General features: G+C 32.8%; 1 long non-coding RNA gene across 11 annotated transcripts; it reads left to right on the plus strand.

Moving 5' to 3' along the window:
• The first annotated feature begins 1,230 nt into the window (after positions 1-1,230).
• LOC145013034 (uncharacterized) lies at positions 1,231-6,440 on the plus strand. 11 transcript variants are annotated; one of them, XR_013664810.1, is made up of 11 exons: positions 1,231-2,147; positions 2,217-2,371; positions 2,479-2,823; positions 3,101-3,186; positions 3,279-3,421; positions 3,506-3,550; positions 3,670-3,777; positions 4,107-4,242; positions 4,556-4,590; positions 4,851-5,564; positions 5,743-6,253. It is a non-coding gene; the product is annotated as an uncharacterized LOC145013034 (long non-coding RNA). The 11 variants fall into 11 exon arrangements; XR_013664805.1 differs by having other exon boundaries at positions 3,279-3,777; positions 4,851-5,213; positions 5,315-5,564; XR_013664806.1 differs by having other exon boundaries at positions 3,279-3,777; positions 4,851-5,213; positions 5,482-5,564.
• The last annotated feature ends 766 nt before the right edge of the window (positions 6,441-7,206 follow it).

Consider the following 7,206-nt stretch of genomic DNA (forward strand, 5'->3'; position numbering starts at 1 on the left):
GGTTTCTGCCAAGAAAAAGGTACTTGTGAACTTTTTGACTGACTCATTGGAAGGAAGATCAACACTTAGTCCAACGAATGTTTTAGTATTTGGATGGGCAGGAGAAAACATATATACGTGAATCTAACAGGGGTTTTCCCTCTTGTGGGCTTGGGGAGTAGAGTTTTCTCTGTAGGGCAAGCTGCTTTAAAAGTTGCACCAAGCAAAGTAGCAAAACATGATAAAACGTGCATGAAAAATCAACAGATGTTTACACCTTTTGCATTTGATACTTTCGGTTTCTTTACACCAGAAGCTGTTGAACTACTCAATAGAAGTTTGAATACGCGCATCATTATCCCAAATGATGCACATTGAAGTTTGTCGACCAAATCGTCGATTCTCAGCAAATGATATCAATTCTTTATCGTAATTTTATTTAGCTCTCATTAATCAATACACATACAAATTGAAGTATCCTTCTTTTTCACAATAAAATAGGTGTGTCCCACGTACACAGACTAGTTCAGATAAAATCGCGATCTTATAACTCCCACATTTGAGAAAGATGGTCTTCTTGATTTCCAGTTGAACCTCATTAAAATTATTCTCTAATTATTACATTCTCTAATTATTACACGATTTCCGGCAGCCTATTCAACAAAAATAAGTTCGCTAAACGACGTAAAGGAAACAGTCAGTGGGGTCGCAAGCAAGGCTAATACAAAAGATAAAAGGGATCGATACATGAAGAAATCAATTATCGATGACGATTTTTCTGGTACGTATCATATACTTCGGGTTACTTAATGTTTGGGGATTTAAGTACTCCAACAAGTTCAGATGGTATGTGGGGGAGATATAAGGTGGTGATTTCAGGCCAGACATATGTAGTGGAGATAGACGAGAAGAAAGATGGCATTGTGAAGAGGGACCGATTGAAAGGGTTTAAGGGTTATCGGCTGTTGGTAGGATTGTGGGGTTCAAATTCTTATTAAACTATTTATTTTAATGATTGAGTAAAAATAAATCAAATATTAATAAAAAAAGAAATATGCATGAGTAGTATAGTCATTTCAATGGGTCGTAGAGCAAAAATGAAATGAAAACTAAACTCAGGGACAGTCAAAATGTGTAAAAATAATTATGGACTAAATCTTGAATTAGTATATACGATCAATTCCTAAAACCTTAGCTATAGTGAACTTTTTTCTCTTTTCTATTTTGCTACCTACGTCTTTTTTTTTTTTTTTTTTTCATTTTTCATTTTCAGCCATAATATTACTTCCCTTTTCCCATTCTTCTCTTCCATTCTTATCCGCTTTTCACTGCCTATGTTGCCCAATCAATTTCATTTGCTTCCACCGGCTTCTTATGTTGCTTTCATCTATGGTTCTACACCACACATGCCACCGTTCATTTGAAGAGTTGTCATCTCTCTCATCATTATCTGTTTGTCTCTCCCGACATTCTTCCGATAACCACCCGCCTAAGGGTTGTCGTTGCCTTCCTCCGACCCTTTCCTTCTCTTTTTGTGCAGCGTAATGACTTCTGTTTTCTTTCTAGAAATACATGAATCGCTAAGTACCATATTCTTTGACGACTTGGGGTTTTGATTGCTTCCTTTGACATCTTATGGTCTTCATCGTTGACTTGTAATTCCTTTGATGGGTTCCGATTTTGATTGTTCTTTACAAAGATTGAGGCGATGACGACTTTTGTTTATGAAAAATATTTGCACTTCGCCCATGGGTGAAGTTGAAGGCGGTATTTTGGCAAGGCAACTCAGCAGGCATATCTTCAGCAATACCGGTCTTTCATCCCCTTTTTCTGATCCCCCTCTAATTGAAAATCACAGTCGTATTTTTGATTTAGGTTTTCACCTAAAGCTTACTTCTGTTTTTATGATTTTCGATTTCCAAATTTCTAATGGTTTCTTTGTTCGTCTTCGTCTATACATAAGAGAGTGTGACAAAAGAAATCATTAATGGTCGTGAAAGATTCCCTCAATAATTTGCCCTGGAAATTGACATCGGCCGAAATAGATCACCGTTGCCGACTTCAACCCTTCTTCTTCGGTTTCAGCCATAACCATCTCTGGCGACATCGGCCCTGCCATATCTGCCTCCGTCACCTATCCGGCACAACAGACAACGACGAATCCTTTTGTAAGTGTTATATTCTGATTTTCAGACTCCAATAGTTTGATTGAATACAAAATCGACTTTGTTTCTTAGATTCTACTCTCCATGTTGATGTTTTTTCTGAACTTTGGAATCGTCTGCCAGCGTGGAACCATCAAAGTTGTACCGCACCAGGACCACAGGTACTCTGTAACGGTACCTCCACTGCGTTATCGAAAACCCTACACTTTGAAGACCTTGACATTGAGGTTATTATCTCTATAACAAGTATCGATTCTTACAATTTCAACTCCAAATCTTCGAATACAAAAATCTTTCTTGAAATAAAAATATTTGTGAACTGGGTTTTTTGAAGTGATTGGAAGATTTTGTTGTTAAAAGCGCATGTACCTGGACGAAATTGAACTGAACGCACACATACATGGAAGATTCTGGTTGATGGGTAGATTCAGTAGATGGTCGGGACTACGATAAGTCACACCGAGAATGAGGGACATTGAATTTAAGCTTATGCTCAATGAAGTTACACGCTTTCTTTAATTTGGGCAACAACCAATTATTAGAATATGGGTATTTCTGACTTTTTTTTGTCATTTTTTTTCTCTTCCTGTAGGTCACCTTCTGATCTAAGGTTGTTCTTCATTCCCCACCATCGTGTAATCTCTTAAGAAATTGTAACCTACTACTTCATCTTATCCGGGTATTCATTCACAGAATATCATCTCATTGTCTTGGGAGCAGTTGGAGTTGTTTGAGTCCTTGCGTTAGGGCAATACAACTACTAGAAAGTTGTTCGTTTATTCCTTCCATTTTGTGGATATTCATTCCATCATGTAATGGAATAAAAACTTACAATATAACCCAATTTTATTTCTATAGTTTGTTAACATAAATCTTTTCAAAACAAAAAATAAGACTCCAATCTTTAAATTACCAAAAAAACATTTCTAAGTTCTAACAAACCAAAATCTTTGCAGGTTATAAGTATGAGAAGGATAGGCAATGCAAAGGCACGTGGAGATATTTTAGCAGCCATTGATTGGCTCAATAAATATCTTGAGATGTAAGAATAAAATCACAAACATTATTTATTTTTGTTCTAAATTACTATAAAATTCAATGAGGTCTCTTGATGTTTGGTTTTTTTTTGCCCAGATTCATGGCAGATCATGATGCCTAGAGAGAACTTGCTGAAATATATGTTTCATTGCAATTGTAAGTGCCTCATTAATTTATATGTGGATTAAAAAACAGGCAAATTTGCCCCTGCGGATTATCACGGGTATGTGGCTTTATAGGTACAAACAAGTAGTTTTCTGCTATGAGAGTAAATGAACATTTTAAACCCACACTTAAATAACAAAATTTATAATATTCATCAGTTTTAACTTGAGGATTTGGGAGGAAAAAAAGTCAAATAGTTAAAGGTTTGTGTTTGAATACATTAAAGCAATGTCATTAAAATACAAAGCAAATTTCAACCACTTTTTATTGTGTTGAAAGTTCATTTATTAATGGGGGGAAATTATATATTTCTTCAAGCTAGAAAACCAGATTCCCCAAAAGATCAAGCAAGAGTGAATGTTCAAGGAACAAATGATACTCCAGAAAAGCCAAAACACTTTAACCGTAAACAGTCATGATGCTAAAAAGTGTAAGTACCATTCTTAAATTCAAGTTTTGTTGCATAAAAAACTTATTTGATGAGTATAAACGTATTAGACATAGACATGGAGGAACAACTCAAGAAAAATAAAATCATTGAGTTTTTCCTTAAAATAATGAACTTATAATACATTTATTTTATTCTTTTTGTGGGAATTACACATTAAAAGTGTCGATCTTTCCATTCTTTTTGTTCGTATGCAGTATGCTACATTAAAGCTATGACTGTTTCACTGTTTTTTGTTGGTATGCTGTTTTAAAACTATTTATCTTTTAATTTTTTGGGTGTCATAAGAAAATGTTATTGCCAATTTGTAGTAATGGGGTGACCGGTAGCTGCTGGGAGCCCAAGTACATGACTATGCGGCAATGCTTTCTTAAACAACTATAATGAAACAATACATTTCTGCAAATGAATATACGACAACCATTAATGGACCATACAAGAGACCAAGTGAGTTGCATTTATTAGTATTATTCTTATATATTTACATATATAAAGTTGTTTTTGTTTTTACAACCTTTTAAGGAAGATGAGACAGAACATAACATTATTGTGGATACCATGTATCCCATATAACGAAATCCTGTAAGTTGATTTTCAACTACAGTCCGTTTTGTAGGCTTTAGCCCTTTATGAGTTTCACAGCCATACTAATTTGTTGAATACATCCATCATCTTAATCTGATATATCATAATCCATTCATAATTATTGAGTTGGGTTGTTGCTAATTTGCTTTATTTATTTAATTTGGAATTTCTACAGGTTGTCAGCTTAATTGGGAGGTCGATGAACTTAAGGCGAGCTACAATTCTTTATTTATCTAATTTTTATTACTTTCATAGCTTTTTCCAATATATTTGTATAGAATGTAATCCATATAGAAATATGTATTGTTTTTTACTATGTATGGTTTTTAATGGTTGTTTCTGTTTCTTTATATTCAATGTTGTTTAGTGGAATCATGTGAATGCTAATTGTAAATAGAAAGTTGGTTTTATTTAAGGCTTTGTTGATGTAGACACTGATGCTACCTTTGTTTATCGATCTAACTCTTTAGGTTCATGCCTCTCTGATATGGATTGAATAAAGTGGACACAATCTATGTTTCTCTCTAGAAACCACAAAACCACCATCTGTTTAAGTGATGGTAAGTACATAGCATTATTTTTTTTTCCATAATTTCCAACCAAATGCTCATGTATTGTGATGGGAAAATATCAGAAAAGGTAATCATTGGACGAAGCTTTAACATTTAGTATTGAAAAACTTTTTAAAACAAAAAAATCAGCTCACATACTTGTATATTTAATTTGATTTATCAGTGTTGTAGGATGAGAAGAGACTAAGAACTTTTATAAGTGAGGGTCATGTATGTGAAAAGAAATTTGCGCAATGTTTTTGTAGTAGAGGGTGCTCCAAGGTTTGTGCTACTTTCTTTTTTTAATGTAAAGAAAAAGTTACATTTTTCGTCCTTGAGTTTAGCTGATTATCTCGGTTTTCGTCTATGTGGTCTTTCAAAAGTTACGTGTTCAGTCTAGATGCTACATTTTTTTGCATGGTTGGTCCCTAAAGCATAGTTCCATTGCACCTTAGCTCCAAAGTAAAATGACTATTTTGACCCCATTTTCTTCTTCTTCAATTCGAACTTAAAAAAGTTGTAAACTAGTTTCATATTATTTTTTAAATAGGTATGAATGACATATTCTTGCAAATGAGTTGATTAGGAGGGGACTACATACAACAGTATTCACCACATAACACGGATAACAAGGTAAGAACATTTGTCTGAGTTTATTAATTTATAGTTATTTGACAGCTTATGCAAAGTGTTCGATGAATTGGTCAAACGAAACATGCATCACAAAACAAAAAAAAAAACCATTGGTTTCTTTCCTTCACCGTTCTCAAGTATATGTATTTATTTTAATTTTTTTATCCCTTCATCACAGGAAATGGAACTTTACGTTCAGAAAGTAGTCGTCGGTAGAACCACATGTACAAACGACCGATAAAGATATCAATTAATGTTGATGAAATTATGGTTGATACATGTTGGGGAATTGTAGAAGCCAACACTATTAATTGATTATCTTAGAATTTATCTCTTCTCTTTTGACATGTGCCATTATTAATAAACTAACTTCATATGTGTGTGTCAATGTTGCTTGTAGGCACCATGTAAAAATGCATCAGAAAGAAGCAAGGCGAAGAGAATTATGAAATTATAATATGAAACATGTTTGGTCTCTAGCTGATTAACTTTCATTTTTATGTTATTTTGAAAAAGTTGTTTTTACATCTATATTGTACTACTGTAAATTAAGTTTGTTTTATTGGAATGTTTATTTAATTGCAGGGACATTAATCATTTCATCATACTTTGGTTTTGATTCATTCTAATATTTCAAAAGTTGGATAAGATCTTCAAATACGTTTTAGTTGGATAAGATCTTAAAACATTTTTTTGGTGTTTTAAATTCTTGCAGGTGTTGTAGAGGTGATAAATTACTGATTTACCCTTTTCACATCTGGATATGGATCCCTGGATGTTGGGATACGACTTAATGTTGCATAAGGATCATCTTGCTAACAAATGAAGGATGAGATTTCTCTGTTTCATGACATGATATTTTTTTCTTCTCAGTGTAAAGCATATTTGAAAAATATATAATTATTATAGAATTGTACTTATTAACTTTCTCTTTTAAGATGTTATATAAAATTTTCAAGAACATTTATGCAAATTTGATCCAACCGGCGCCAACAGCACAGGTAATTCCTACTAGATTTACCCAAATCACAGACATTTTGAGTAATCTACTCATGTATTTATTATATATTACTATTTATCACTTGTAGTTTTTAATTAGTTTATATGAAATTTTATGATATTAGATCACTATAAAAACTATATAATCTCTACTTTTTTTTTTAAATAGACAGTAACTAGTCTAGCCAAAATCTCTAATTACTTCTTACTTAATAGGTTAAATTTTGCAAATAGCCATACATAACCTTGTAAAGCGCAATTTTAAAAATAAAAAACACCTACAATTTCGTGAAGACCTACGGTTTCTAGGTCATATATTTTCACGAATCTATAGGTTTCTAAAATACATATGGTATTCTCTAGATAAATTATGGTTTTCCAAAAAATAGTTTAGTTAAAACATATGGTTTTAAGCATTAATCTCAGGTTTGTTGTTTTATTTAGGTAGTTGACTACTGGACTACTATTTCATATGAAAGCCTACAATATCTTTATTTTTTTATTTTTCGCTTTGTTGGAACAAAAATCAATGCAATACTATTATATTTTGTAGTGTATAAGCTACAAACAAAATAACTAAAAGGAATCCGGAATAATAGGCTTCATAAGAAACTTACAGTGTACAAACAGTCGATATATAATT

This window comes from Lactuca saligna, chromosome 8 (genome assembly GCF_052625555.1).
Source record: "Lactuca saligna cultivar CGN05327 chromosome 8, ASM5262555v1, whole genome shotgun sequence".
Taxonomy (NCBI): Eukaryota; Viridiplantae; Streptophyta; class Magnoliopsida; order Asterales; family Asteraceae; genus Lactuca; species Lactuca saligna.